The sequence below is a fragment of the Macaca nemestrina genome, chromosome 19 (assembly GCF_043159975.1).
Source record: "Macaca nemestrina isolate mMacNem1 chromosome 19, mMacNem.hap1, whole genome shotgun sequence".
Lineage (NCBI taxonomy): Eukaryota > Metazoa > Chordata > Mammalia > Primates > Cercopithecidae > Macaca > Macaca nemestrina.
The window spans coordinates 78,066,908-78,080,464 of NC_092143.1; the positions used below are offsets into that span (position 1 = coordinate 78,066,908).

At 45.3% G+C, this 13,557-nt stretch overlaps 2 long non-coding RNA genes across 3 annotated transcripts in view; one reads left to right on the forward strand and one right to left on the reverse strand.

Moving 5' to 3' along the window:
• Window positions 1-13,557, reverse strand: part of LOC105478863 (uncharacterized) — a 36,225-nt gene that overhangs the window by 13,363 nt on the left and 9,305 nt on the right. Inside the window, exons 2-4 of one of the 2 annotated variants that reach the window (XR_011617323.1) lie at window positions 11,192-13,450; window positions 10,677-10,700; window positions 3,829-3,933 (exon numbers count right to left, since the gene is read on the reverse strand). This is a non-coding gene — a long non-coding RNA (uncharacterized lncRNA). Of the gene's footprint in view, window positions 1-3,828; window positions 3,934-10,676; window positions 10,701-11,191; window positions 13,555-13,557 lie in introns of those variants that run through there. The other variant, XR_985542.3, reaches the window with a different exon arrangement.
• LOC139360154 (uncharacterized) overlaps window positions 8,417-13,557 on the forward strand; it is an 83,092-nt gene continuing 77,951 nt past the window's right edge. The window contains exon 1 of the long non-coding RNA XR_011617325.1: window positions 8,417-8,640. This is a non-coding gene — a long non-coding RNA (uncharacterized lncRNA). The remainder of the gene's footprint in view (window positions 8,641-13,557) is intronic.

Sequence of the window (13,557 nt, forward strand, 5' to 3'; positions counted from 1 at the left end):
TCTCACCCCCTAAACCCTGCAGGAGGTCTGGAGACTGGGCGATGCATCTCTTCCCTGCACTGGGAGTGGATACCATGCTGGCTCTTGTCTCCTTTCCCCGCCCCAGGTGGTTAAATGGCACAGGAGCAGGCATAGTCTCCATGCAGCTAGGCCTGGCAAAGTCTCCATGAGCGGCTCTCAACCCTGACTGCACAGCAGGATCAACTCGAGGGCTTTAAAAACTTCCGGGTCCCACCTTAGAACAATTCATCAGAATTGCAGAGGACAGAGCTCGTACATTTTAGTAAGGCTCCTCCACATACGTGATTCTGACATACAACTAAGGTTGCGAATCACTGACCAGGAGCAGGGTTCTTCATGTTGACACTATTACAATTTTGAATCTGGTGATGCCTCGTTGGAGGGGAGGGGCCTGTCCTATGCATGGCAGGAACTTGAGCAGAGTCCCTGGCCTCTACCTAGCTGATGCTATAACATTCCCCTAGTCATGACAATCAAAAATGTCTCCCGATATTGCCAAATGCTCCCTTGAGCATTTCCTGCCCTCCAACTAGGCAAGAAGCCCTAGCTGAGAAAGTGAAAAGCTGGCATTGGCTAAAGAACTAAATGATATTCTCTCAGTTGTCATCTGACCTTTGGGCTTCAAAAGGAGAGATATTTGTTCCCTGAGCCTAAGTTTCTACTGGACCAATGCACCCTCTTGGTTCCTACATGCCCCTAAGCCTGCCCTACTTTTGTAGTGCAGTGTACACGGCAGGTTCAGGCCAGAGCTGGGAGGTGTCCCATACTCTAGCTCTGACCTCTCCATTCAAAGCAGTCTTTTTACAAATCCTTGACAGCTCTGAAATCCACCCTGACTTCTGGCCAAATCCACTTTCCCTTTGCACACACAGTTTCTCTCAGAGGGTCTAGACCTTACCCCTTGACCACCAGACTCTAATTCCAATTCTAGGACTTCGACCTGGTCTGCAAGGCAGACATGCACTGCGTAATGATTCTTTAAAACACCGTAGAGCTCCTGCGTGTTCTCAGCCTCGGCACTACTGATGTTTTGGACCAGATAATTCCTTCATGTGCAGTTTGCATAAAGAGTTGTGGGCTGTTTAGCAGTTTCCCTGGCCTCTATCCACAAGAAGCCAGGAGCAATTCATACTCTTCTCTCTACAGATTGTGAAAACCAAAACTATCTCCGGACATTGCCAAACGTCCCCTGGGGGACAAAAATCACCCCTGACAGAGGACAACTGATGTAGCATATACACTTGTACACAAGGCATAGGCTCAGGCATAGGCTCAGGTATTCAAAAAATGTGGTCGTTTTTCCTTCTCTGCAATGCAACCTAAACTTCCTTTGAAGCCCCCATTCTACGTGATAGCTGAAAACAGTCATTTTTAGGCCTTTTCAGTTATGTCAGGTAAAGTCAAGGAAATTCAGTGCTTCCCCCTTCTCAGTTCACATCTTAATAGTTTCTTCTAGATCCTGGGGCCTGGTGGGAGGGGCGAGGCTGAGGGGCAGCCTTCGACCTGTGATGGCAAACCCTGGGCCGCATCTCGCTTATTCATACCTCATCACAGGGCCCATGGGCTCTGCAGCAGCTCCTCAATGTGGCCACAGCATGCCCCCATCCCATCCCCAAGCTCTCTGTTGGTCTTCCTCTGAAAGTTTCCCAACAGAGCCTGGGAACTTTGGGCTGTCCTTGCTGTCCAAGGCCACAGACACTCAGCTGACTGTAACTGGCCTTTCCAACCTGGATTCTCCCTGACACCATCTGCTCACTGCTACCTCCACCTTGGCTGGTGCAGGCGAAGATGCTTGGGACCCTGGTTGCCTTCCCAGAAGCAAGCACAGAGTCCCTCTGTCCTGAAATCATGGGGCCTCACTGGCCATTCTTTCAGTGCTCTCCCTTCAAGACACCCCATGGGCTAATCTCAGGAGGGAGGGCAAGACACCATGGGGTGGCAGTGGACGTGTCAGGGGGCTTTTTGCTTTTGTGTGTCACCCAGCATCCAAGCCCCCTTCCTATGTGACAACGCTGGCCATTTGGGGAGCTGGTGGAAAGCAGGCCCCCCACCTACCTTGGAATCCTGAGAGGTTAGACACCTGGGAGTCGCCAGCTGGTGGGCCATGACCCTCAGGACTTTCCATCTGCAGCCAGAGTCACAAAATGTCAGTTCCTCCTGCAGCATCTTTCAGTGACATCCACCATCCACCACTGGCAGCGGGAATACCAGGGGCAAGTTGCTGCAGGCTTGGTGGCCACATTCTAACCAGGCGACTCTGGGAGGGGGCCTTGGCAGGGCTCTCACTATCAGAGTCTCTTGACTGCTCTCCATTTTCCAAATCTGTGTTTCCAGCCTTCCTAATATCCCTCTAATACATGTCTTTTCTCTTTAGGTTAGCCAGACTTCGTGTTTGTTATTTGCAGTCAGGCCCCTGATCATGGCAAGCCCCTGTGTCCCACCTTATCCCTTCCCCCCAGGCCGGGGGCTCTTCAGCCATCCAGGAGGGGCTGTGGGAGAGCCAGGCAGCTCTGACAAAACAGATGTTTCCCAAGTGTTCCCGTCTTGTCCCTCCGTGAGGGCTGTTTGTTTTGCTTTTCATTTAAAGCCGAGAATTTGATGTATTTCTTTTTGTCTAATTCAACTTTCATTTACTAAGATGGACCTGCTAAAAGACCTAAATATTAGTAAATCATATAAAGCATGGATGAGCTAAAAGGGTGTGGGTGGGTGCGGGGGGTGTACGCAAGTGTGTGCGTGTGTATGTGAATTTAGGGGCATATCAAGTAATACTTCTCAAAATAATCTTTCCATATATCATTTAATCCTCACCAAAAGCCCCCAAAGAAAACATTATTACCTTAATAACACAGAAGGTGAAACTGAGGCTCCAAGATACTAACTAACATGCCACAGATCACAAAGGTGGTAGACATTGTATCCAGGGTCCAAGCTCTGACTGTCAGAGTCCAGAGTCTATGGATTTTCTGCCACAGCACATTCCACTGGTTCCCTAGACCAGGACCTTTTCTCTCCAGAAACACTGTCCAGGGAGTGTGTTGGCATCTCTACTGTCTCTTCCTGTCACCATCTGCATCACCAGCCTATAGATCTCACATTAATCCAAGCACTCGCTACTGACACCACCAGAATGGCCAACCCTTGACATCCAGGGAGCAGCTTTGACCACACGGGTGAAGCGGTGGGGTCTGGCTCCACAGGGATCAGATGGTCTTCTGTGCTGAGTACCTATAGCCAATTCTATAGACGTATCTTGCAAGGCCCATGCATCAGTTAACAGGATCCTGCACCCATTTTGTAGCCGGAATAATGTCCTAGCTCCCATCAGCAATTAACGGCGCACACAGAGAGGTATGACCAAACTCGGCAGCCATCCATTGTTTAGTCTACCCATTTGGCAACATTTTCTCCTGCAAGAGCAAAAAGACCATCTGAGGTGTGTGTTCAAGTCACTGACACTGAGAAAAATCGTCCCTGTGAAAGCTCTGGGGCGCCCTGAGATTCCACCCATCTGGAGCAAAAGCACCACATTTGCAGATGCCTGTGGTTTGCCTAATTACATTTTCACAAACCCTTGGAAACCATTGAGTGCTTCAGCTGCACCACGCGTGTGGCTTAATGAGGTTTCGGAACCCTATATTATGAAATTGTCACAGGTTATTTGTCAGAAGGCAGCTGCCTTGGAATATAGCAGACTTAAAATTTGGGGTCCCCATATTTTCATGGCAATTCTTTGTAATTACAAAAATACTACATAATTCCAATTACATGCATCAAGTATTTTCAGAGCATTCATTTCAAACACACCTGAGTTTTCAAATTTTTGTGGAAATCCGAGCATTTGTTATTTCTCTTGAGGAACATCCTTGAGGGAGTGAAAAGTAACAGGCACTGTTACCCTTATCCTGAGATCTGAAAAAGAAATAATGGTTTCCTAATATACAAGAAACCTTGAAATGAATTGATCTGTATTGATTTCTTTTCCTTGTAGCTGTATTAACTACTGTATACTCTAATGCTTACCCTTGTCACAAATTGTTTTTATCCTACTCTTTGCATTGATTACTTTTAAAGTGTATTTAATGTAAGCACTATCATCACTTGGTTATTATGGGATTGATGATATCATGAGTGGATTATTCTTGCCCTTTCCTGGTAGGTTATTTCTCCTCCCTTATTTCTCTTTCTGGCTCCTTGCTTTGTAATCCCGCTGTTGCTAATTATGAATTCTCTACACCAACTGGAGCATAACCACAGCCCCTACAGTCCCCGCTTAGGCCTAATAACACTCCTCTTGCCGAGTGGGCCTCCAGTCACCTGGAGCCACCAGGCCTCACTTAGAGCCTGGGCTCAGCCTCTCCAGGTGTCAGGAACTCTCACCCGTAGCAAGTGGGGCCCAGAAAGCAACTTCTATCATGCTTTGTCCAAAGGCCAAATGGCCTGGGGGTTAGCAAAAGCTCATTATTTAGAGAGCTTCTTGATCTTTAGGGGAGGGGTATGTGATTGTCCAAATTCCTTCTTTGTCCTGCCCTAGGGAGAACACAGCCTGCACGCTAGAAAATAATGAAATTAATTTATTATTCATGTGCACTGTACAGAATTTGGAAAATGCAGAAAAATAAACACATACACAAAATATTTGTAACGACGTAAACCAGAGATAAACCCAGGCTTTAACCTCTGTATATATGTCTATATATATTTAATGAAAAGGGATTACATCGTTATACTGTTTTGTTGGCTGATTTTTAAAATTAACAACATATTATTCATATTTTCACATGCCATGGAACATTATGCCAGATGACTGCTAAGTAGTATACTGTATAACTATATCATTAGATGTAATACTTAACCAATCTAACATGGCCTGTTTAGGATGAATTTTTTTACTGTAAATTATGTGTAATATAAAAAGATTTCCAAGGATATTTGTGCATATCTACTTATTTCCTTATCATATAAATATTTTTATAGATCATATTTATACGATAATTTTCTTTTCTTTTTTTTTTTTTTTGAGACAGTCTTGCTCTGTCATCCGGGCTGGAGTGCAGTAGCACGATCTCAGTTCACTGCAAACTCCACCTCCCAGGTTCACACCATTCTCCTGCCTCAGCCTCCCGAGTAACTGGGACTACAGGTGCCCGCCACCTCGCCCGGCTAATTTTTTGTATTTTTAGTGGAGATGGAGTTTCACCGTGTTAGCCAGGATGGTCTCGATCTCCTGATTTGGAGATCCGCCCACCTTGGCCTCCCAAAGTGCTGGGATTATAGGCGTGAGCCACCGCCCCCGGCCTATACGATAATTTTCTGGAATTGGAATTGCTGCATCAGAAAATAAGTTTTAAAGTGAGGACTGGCTTCTTGACCTGGTTCTACCAGTTCTGCTCCTGGTGGCTAGGTCCTCCTACTGCTATTTTCTGCTACTCACACCACGTTGAGCAGAGTTGTATGGAGGTGCCTTTGGAAACACGGGTTCCAGGTTGCTCACCCCCATTTCTGGAGCTGCAGCCAAAAGATCTGCATAGCTCATCTTCTCCATGGCAATGCTTAGGAGCAGAGACGTTCATGAACCACCCAAGCTTCCATGGTCCATAACCCTGTTGAGTTAAATATGTACCTGGGGTTTGTTTTAATGTCAGGTATGGTAAGACAGCAGACGCAGAAATGACTGTTGTGAGGAAGGAAGTTTACACTCACAGATCCCCACAGGCATGGGGCATTTTAAGCTCCGCCATGCCGGAAAGACCAGGGATGGTCAGGAAATAAGAGAATGTGGGCACCGTGTGCCTGGGACTTTTACTGGGATTAACGAGGGAAAGAACAAGCGAGGCAGGGTAAGTAAGCTGAGTAAACTTAGTATTGGATACTTTAAATTATTTGAGTGACCCAGTGCTATAAGGGTGGTCCCTAGTTGTCAGGTCCCCCACCCTGGGGTGACAGGGAGCAGGGGGAAGATTGGTTTGGCGTGTGAGAGTTTGATGAAAGGGCTGGTTGGGGGTGTGATCTCTAGACTGGTTGGTTTATCAAAAACATGCTCACAGGGGAATTATTTGCTGTTTCTAGGAATTGGGTAGCCCTGGAAGGGACAGTCTCTCCAACATCAAAGCCCCAAATGCCAGAGTATCAAGAATACAGAAAATAGAGTTTAACCCTCTATCTACACGGAGCCTCTGCTCAGAACTCCCAAGTCCACTGCACCGTTTCCTCTTTGGATGACAGCTTCCTTTGGAAACAGGTATTCACTAGAATTGAATTAGAATTTTGCTAGCCTCTCCTGCCTGATTACAGCTCCTCACTCCCAGAACTCCCAGCAGCTGGCACTAGACTCATCTGCCTGTAACACGCCCCTGAAGCCTCCTGACACCCGGAATGAGTTCCTATCAGAGTCAGCCTCCAGCTTACAGAAGAACAGCTATGACTGCTGAATTTGCTTCTGTGTCGGTTCACCTAACACTAAGCACAAAAAAGCTAAAACACCCAAGATCAAAACAGGTTTCCTTACTTGCAGCACCCTCTATGTAGAGGTCTCCTGGGGGAGAGGCTGAAATTCTTGGCAAGATCCCATTTATGAATTAGCTGTGGATCTGAAATGCCCCTGCATCCATATCTCTTCATTAGTATGGAATCAAATATTGCTTCTAATTATGGAATGAATGTTTTTTAAAAGACAGAAGAAAATGAGTTTTATCACAATCCTTGTTATTTCTCTTTTGTAGGGAAAATCTAAAATTGGATAAAAAAGAAACAGAACTGTGAGCTTCCGACAGTTCTTCTTGTGATTGGATTACTAAATATTATTATTTCTATTCATAGTTTACATTGCTGCTGATAGAGCTGCTATTACCGGAAAACAAAAACACAACAAAAACCCTTTGAAATCTTCTTCGGCAAATTCTCTCAATAGGTAGGCGTCTTCCTATCTACTCTCAATTCTTTTCTGAGAGGTCGGCTAATTTTACCTTTTAAAATCATTGATATTTAAATCCAGTTTTTTTTTTTTAATGTTTATCTACTTGCCAAGAATTGTCCAATCTTTTCTTGAGCACATCAGTAAAAATGTTCTTCTCTATTGTTGAGGCCGCAACTGTTCTCTGTAGCTGGAAATTGCCCCACTGGGGAGATAGGGGTACCCTCCCCTTCATGGGCAGCCCCTGCATTTTATCTTTCTTTGTAAGCTGTGTTTGTTCCTGCATCACCTGACTCCCCTCCCATGTGTGTGCTGGAGTTCAGGGTTTCCTGTGTAATCAGCCTTCCCAAGTGCCCCCGTGCCCTTCCCGAGCGCGGCAGCCTCGGACCTGGGGGAGACGTCAGTACCATGGCTCCAGGGAGGATGCTGCTCATCAGCCCTCTCAGAGCTAGCAACTCAAACACTTGCCCCTTCGTGAACAGGCAACAGGTGAGCAGGCCTCAGCAGCCCCAGCAGCCCGTGGGGCCCTGATAGAGCTCTTCTCACTGTTCACTGATGTCTCACTGCGTGCCAGGCTGCCCTGGAGTTTCATTGATGTATACCACATAGGCACCATTTGTCTTTCCAAGGCCCTAGAAATCTACTGCTTGTTCTGTTCCAGCCCTGCAGGCCAGGCGCTGGGCTGGAGCCATCTCTGTGGCTCCCTTCCCACCACCGCATGTAAATCAGAGCATCCAAGGAGCAGCAGAGACCATTTTAAGCAGTCTCTGGAAGCTGGATTTTGATGTAGTAATGTCCTTGTCAGAGATCAGCATCTCTTGTCCTTTTGTACACAGGTGAAAAATTCTAAGAACGGTAGCCCCAAGAAAGCTTCTCTTTCTCCCTGCCCCTGCCAATATTCCCCTGGATGGCTGGTGTTTCTTCTGAGCCCGACGCCGCACACTGGGGCCACCCCTGCGGGCTTGCTCTGTTCCTTTGATGGCCACAGGAATGTAGATTCCTGTCTATTTCAGCTGAGCTCTCTCTACAGACTTTTCTAAACTGTTAAATGCTGAACTCTAGCCAGCATGATGCCGTTTCATTTTGCTTCAGCCCAGACCCAAAATACTAAAGCTCCTACAAAGACATTCAGACTGTGTTTCAGAAAGGAGAGAAATAAATACAAGTTTTAGATCACTTTGCAGGAGTGAAACTTAGATCTTTGCAAAGTCAGTATTGACCTGTGTTTAGAATGGGTTGAAAGATAAAACAAACTGGATTCGACTACTGAAAATATTACAAAAAGTCTCAGACATGCCATCATTCAGAGTTTCTAAAATGGCAGGGATGGGGCTTTAATAGGATTTCTCCCCACTTTTAAAATGGGTATGGTCATGCCAAAAGGAAAAATGTGAGAGCAGGATCACATCTTCTATCCCATGTGACCGTCTCTTTCTTCACAATTATCTTCATATTTGGCTCTGTGAACACCCACAGCAATCATGTCAGCTGCTGGTTCTGCAGTAAAAAATGTTCCGCATGGGTTTCAGTTGTAAACAGGTCATCCATCTCCCATGTGGTCAGAAACGGGTGTTCTCCCAAATTTGTACAAGGCTTGTTTCTCTGTCTCCGAAAGAATCTACATGCTCAGAGAAATCTCTCTGGCTCATCTGCCGAGTGTATGGAATTGCATGCGCATGGAAACAGAACATATTTTATCCAAGCAGGTAATTGATATTCAGGGGCCTGTGCCCAGGCAGGAAGGGAGTAGAACACCCTTCATGGAATTGAGGGTTTGTTGTAACATTTTGTTTCCTATACGATGGTTTGGGAAAAAGAGTGGGCAAAAACGGATTACAGGAGGAAGCCTGCTTTTCTGGAGCTCACTTGTTTGTTGCCTTGCAATGCAGAATAACTTTCGTTTGTTTGGGGAAATGGGAACCAAAGACTGGAAACCTGGCTTTTGCAGGCCTCTTTCGAAACATGGAAGGCCTCTTCAACTTCTGAAGGTTTAGGAAGGGGCATTCTTGTCTTTATCACCCAACCAACCTGGCCTGTAGGTGTTTTTTGATCTGACATCCTTATTTCTTTATATTTTGTTTGGACTCTGGGCTCAGTAGTGCTCTGCTGAGGACATTCGTATCCATGTATCCAGGAAGTAGAGCAGTTGGCATTTTGAACAAAGGGCTTGAATACAAAACAAAACACATATTTTTGGACAGGTAAGGTGGCTCACACTTGTAATCTCAGCACTTTGAGAGACAGAGGCAGGAGGATCCCTTCACCCCAAGAGTTTCAGACTAGCCTGGACAAAAAATTTTAAAACATTAGCCAGTTGTGATAGCACATGCCCTGTAGTCCCAGCTACTTGGGAGGCTGAGGTGGGAGGATTGGTTTAGGAGGATTGGGAGGTTGAAGCTGCAGTGAGCTGCGATCGCACCACTGCACTCCAGCCAGGGTGACAGAACGAGACCCTGTTTCAAATACCCTAAAACCACGTATTTTCTAAACCTATGTGGCTGTGATAACCTACTTTATTATAGCATATTCCGCTTTTCTTTTTTTCCTAATAAGAAATGTGTTGAATACTGGTGTTCTTTTTTATGATTTGTTTAAAAATTTTCAAATTCAACAAATCATTAATATTTAAATAATACACTAAAATTGATGAGATATACTTCGTCAGAAGGTAGGCATGTGACTCCATAAATTTGGTTTTCTCTAGGCATTGAGTGAAGTGCATCATTGCTATTTGGGGAATCACAGTGATTCATTCTGTGGGAATACGCTTGAGCAGAGGTCCCTCTCTGGCCAGGACATACACAGTGTGCCCTGTTAGGGATGCGGGCTCACAGGCTGAGCTTTGAAATGACCACTCACTGTGGAGAATGGCAGCTTTGCCTGGCTGAGTACTGAGACTCCATCAAGAAACCAAAGGCAGCTGAAGGCAGGGGCTCACATGTGATTGATGCACAAATTTTAAAGAGGGGTTAAAGAGTTTCAAAATGTTCAGTAATGGATAGGATAGACTATTTCTTTTATGAACTTCCTCATGGCTCCCCATCTTCTTTTCATGTTTCCTGATTCAGTCTAAATTTGGAATGGTATAAAGACAAAAGAGGGAAAGAAAGTATGTCTAATACTTGGATGGTATTTTGACAGTTAATTCTCCACAGATACCTGGGCTGTCCGTCTGGCTTCACTTCACAATATCCTCTGAAGAGCGACTCACCAAGACCATCATTTTACAAGATAACATAGAATATCTTTTACATCGGAAGAAGGAAATGTCTGTCTCTCAAAGTTGCTTTCTATACGGGCAAAGTAGCTACATCTAGTGTTTGAAGTACCAGACAGGATTAGGAAATTAATAACTTTTTATCTATACAAGAGAGAATGTGATTGTGAACAGCTTCACAATGCTTGATTTTCAGCAGTTTAAATGGAATCTAAATTGCATGCAATAAATCAGTGACATCTTTGATTCATTATAGATAATCAAGAGGAACCTCTTCTGTTTATTGGTGCTAACGGATTCAGAGCAAACACCATAATCTATCAAAATAAGGGAATGGCCGCTAGTTGGGGAGAAGATAGCTTTAGGTAATGGGCCATTGCCACCATATGCCGGGTGCTGCTGGGTGCCAGGAACTTTATTACTTGTTTCACAAGACCCCCATGTGATGGGTAATACAGTCCTCCAAAACACAGACATGAGGCAGAACAACTAGGTTTGAGGCATGTGACTTGGGAAGTAATTTACCTTCTCTGTGCTTCGGTTCCCCATCTGTAAAAGGAAGGTGATAGTAAGACATCCATGTTAGGCTTTAATAGAACCTGTCTCATTTAGAATAGGACCTGGCACATAGCTCTCACAATTAATTTACCTATCGCCACCGCAGAAAGACAAACTGAGGTTCAGAGAGATTAAGTAACTTGCCAGGAACTACTGAGGCAGCAGGTAGCAGAGTTCAGATCCGAAGCCCAGCGTCACAAACTGTGTGACCCCATCCTTGCTCCCTAAGGGCTCCGGTGCCTTTCCCATTCTCCCCTGTGAAAGCACGCAATGGAAACCCATAGACACAGAGTCCAGGGATTTTACTTTTGGGATTTGGGGGAGTTTATTGGTTGGGGGTTAGCTTTCTTTTTTTTTTTCAAAAGATGTTCTAAATTATTATGAGTGGCATTGGACTGTCTTTTCTGCATAGAAATCTTGGTTTGGTTTGGTTTGGTTTGGTTTGACCAATGCCGGGCATTGACTAAAGAGCGAGCCATCACCTTGTCCAGGCCTTGGTGTTTGATGAGAGCAGATGGTGCTCTGTATTGGAAAGGATGTGGAGAAAGTCACCCAGGTTGGCATTCTCTGGGGGTGAGATTGGAACCTAGGAACAGCCTCACCTTTCCCACTAGTCTACCAAAACCTGCCCTATACTCTTTCTGCCCTTGACTGTAAGCACCAGTGGTTCTGACCACAGAGAAGCAAGGTCTCCAAGGCAACCATTGCAATGCCTATGACATTAACAAAGGTGGTTCCATTCCTTCCCTTTGCAGGTCAGTCCCATTGGTTTATTTATTCAGCAAGTATTTATTGGGCACTTCAGTGGCCAGCCAGATGCTACGTTCTGCGTAGAAAGATACAAGAAAGGTGCTAAGAAAATATCAATTCAGTTCAACACACTCATACCGATCACCTGCTCTGCTCAGAGCAATAAGCAGAAGACAGGGGCATCAGAGTGAGTGAGCTCTGGAGGAACTCACATTAATATGTCAGAGGAGCTATATCTGAAAGCAAGACTAAGTCTTGTAAGAAATATTTTTCCAAAATGTTGCATGACTTTATAAGAGGGAGAGATCATTTCTCATTGGAGAGATAATAGGGAGGAGGAACTGGAAATATAGTAGGTTCCTGGAGGAAGTAAAATGTGAGCTGGACCCCATGGACCCAACCAGCTAACTGTGATATTGTGTGCATTTAAGAGTCAACATAGGCCCCAGACAACAGTGCAGAACAAACACTGGCCAAAAACCAGCAGTGCATATATCTGTTCTGCACTTCATCAGTCAACCAATTTGTTGGCCACCTTCAATGTGCCAACATTCTTAGTTACTCAGGAGACAGCACTAAACAATATGCATTCCTTGACCTCATAAAGTTTCTTGAAACATAATCAGAGTTAACATTGACTGAGTGCTTAAGAGTCAAGCACTTCCTAATCATTGCTGTCCAATAGAAATACAATGTAAGCCACATACATAATTTCTAGTTTTCTAATAGGCACAGTAAGTAACAGGTGAAATTAATGTTAACCATGTTTTTATTGAACTCTATTTGTAGTCCAAAATATTATCACTTTAGCATAAGTCTTTGCAATTTGGTTCAAGCAACCGTGCACCCGAGTTCCACAGACACACATGGAGTTCTCTAGAGCAGTGATCCCCAGCCTTTTTGGGACCAGGGACTGGTTTGGTGGAATACATTTTTTCCACAGATGGGGGTGGTTGTGGGAGGGGATGATTTTGGGGATGAAACTGTTCATCGGGCATTAGTTAGATTCTCATAAGGAGCGCGCAACCTAGATCCCTCCATGCGCAGTTCACAATAGTGTTCGAGCTGCTATGAGAATCTGATGCCATTGCTGATGTGACAGGAGGCAGAGCTCAGGGGATAACGCTCACTGGCTCACTGGCTCACTGTTCACCTCCTGCTGTACAACCTGGTTCTTTTCTTTTTAAAGTCTTGCTCTGTCGCTCAGGCTGGAGTACAGTGGCGCCATCTCCACTCACTGCAAGCTCCGCCTCCCGGGTTCACGCCATTCTCCTGCCTCAGCCTCCCGAGTAGCTAGGACTACAGGCGCCTGCGACCATGCCTGGCTAATTTTTTGTATTTTTAGTAGAGACGGGGTTTCACTGTGTTAGCCAGGATGGTCTTGATCTCCTGACCTCATGATCTGCCAGCCTTGGCCTCCCAAAGTGCTGGGACTACAGGTGTGAGCCACCGCGCCCGGCCGCAACCTGGTTCTTAACAGGCCCCGGACTGGTACTGGTCTATTTATCCTTCAGAGCCCTTCTCAGGTGTTATTTCTTCCGTAAACCTTCTTTGACCCCCACGGAGTCAGAGATGCCTGTGACCTTTCTACTGTTCAAATAGATCCTGGAATCATGTGTTTACTTGTTTGTCTCATCCATTAGAGACTAGAGTGTCTGACTGACTTTGAATTATTGGCATCCAGTGTGGGATTTTGTACAGAGTAGATTCTTAACCAAAATGTGGTGAGTTATTGTTTCTTAGTTAGGGAATGTCTCCTTAAGAAACTTACAATATGTCTGGAGTTTATTCCCTTTAGCAGTTACCACGTCTCTCCTTGAGTGAGAGGAGACCAGGCAGGTAAATTTCAGATGAAAGCTTGGGCAACAGCTGCAGGAGGAACCGCGGGAGCTGAGCATCTGGGATCAGACAGGCGGGCAGACAGACTTGAGCAGAGAAGATCACCAAGATACCAGTGGGTGAAGGAGCACTTGAGGAAGTCTGACTACCCTCTCAATGGAATTCCAGAAGCAGATAAGGGAGAAATGGGGGAGAGGCAATATATGAAACATTTTCCTCCTGGGAAGAAAGCTCAAAGGAAGTACGTGTTCTAACCATT